Raw genomic sequence first — 1,447 nt, forward strand, 5'->3', positions numbered from 1 at the left:
AGCCTTCCTCTCCCACTAGAACCTCCGTACTCTGTCATCCCTGCCACTCTCCTCTGTGCTGTCAGGACCCCCATCTATTGCCCCCTATCTGCTTTTCTGGTAAATCTAGACAGCCAGAGGTCCCTGTTCCAGGAGGATCAGCTGTTCCTCATCTACGGCAATCCGTTGTCAGTATTCCTTTGGATAGAATTGGGGTCTGCTGTTCATTTTTCCAGTAGAGTGTTGGGTTACTATCTGGAAGAGACTTTATCCATCCTGGCCAACAGCTCGACTGAAGGTATCGCTTGTCTGGCTTTGCTGGTTGTCAAGTAACTTTTAGCTATACATATGTATGCTCTTATTAAATTATATTGGCCCCTTTAATCTTTGGTTATACTTCCCTTTTGGATGTTTGAGGACTTACAATAGGACCAGATAAACTGATTTGTTTTTACTCTTTAGGTGTTTGAGGATCTGTTCCTCAAGGGTCCCGTGGGCTTGGGAGGAGCCCCTGGCTCCTTTCTTTTATCAGTTCCATCTATGTGAAGATAAGTCAAAGGTCCCGCTTGGAAGCATGGAGGAAATTATTCCTCCATGCTGACCCTCCTCTTTATAGACTGGACACTGGTTCAAGTCCATCTGGTGGGGTCTCCTTGGCCTCCTTGATCAAGAGGTCAGATGACCCACCACCTTTACAGGACATTTTGCGAGATGCTCATAGTCCCTGGGAACTAATCAACCTAGGAGGGCAAGGAGCAAAAAGTGTCCTTTGTGTCCCTCTGACCCAATTAGTATAAATCTCAAGGTATGTCTGTTAAATATCCAAGAAGTTTAGTTCCACCATCTTGGCATTTTTAATTACTGTGTGTCATGCAGATAAGTCTTGGGTAGTGACCAGTTGGTCTCAAATAAACCTTATCTAGAGATATATTTCTTGGTGTGTTATGTATAATTAGTCCGTAGATTGTAGGAATAATATAGTTCCCTCTGATTTTCGTGACTAGCTAGGCATTGTTTCTCTCTTGTATCATCTCACCCCTCTATCATGGTTTTCCCACTTAAGATGCCCCCACTTCCTCCCCTTTCTTCCTTACTAAAACCCTTGCTCCTATGATCCTACCTCTGTTGAGCTTCTTCTTTCTCCTTATCCCCTAGGTTCCTCATATACCCTTCCCTCCCCCCTCTTTTAGACTAACCAATTTTTTATTGATATCTCCCTTATTAAGGCCTATTACCTCCTATTCTTCTCCTTCAGGTTATTTCTTTTCCTTTACCTCACTGTTTCCTTACCCTTGTCCTGGTTCCTACAGTTATATCTGTTTGCATACTTATTTCTCAGAGTCTGATCCTAGGATCCACATATGAGGGAGAACATATGTTGATTTTCTTTCTGAGATTGTGTTACTTCACTTAGTATAACAGATTCTAGTTCCATCCATTTACCTGCAAATTTCATGATTTCATCTTT

Source organism: Nannospalax galili, unplaced genomic scaffold (genome assembly GCF_000622305.1).
Source record: "Nannospalax galili isolate Female #2095 unplaced genomic scaffold, S.galili_v1.0 scaffold729, whole genome shotgun sequence".
Taxonomy (NCBI): Eukaryota; Metazoa; Chordata; class Mammalia; order Rodentia; family Spalacidae; genus Nannospalax; species Nannospalax galili.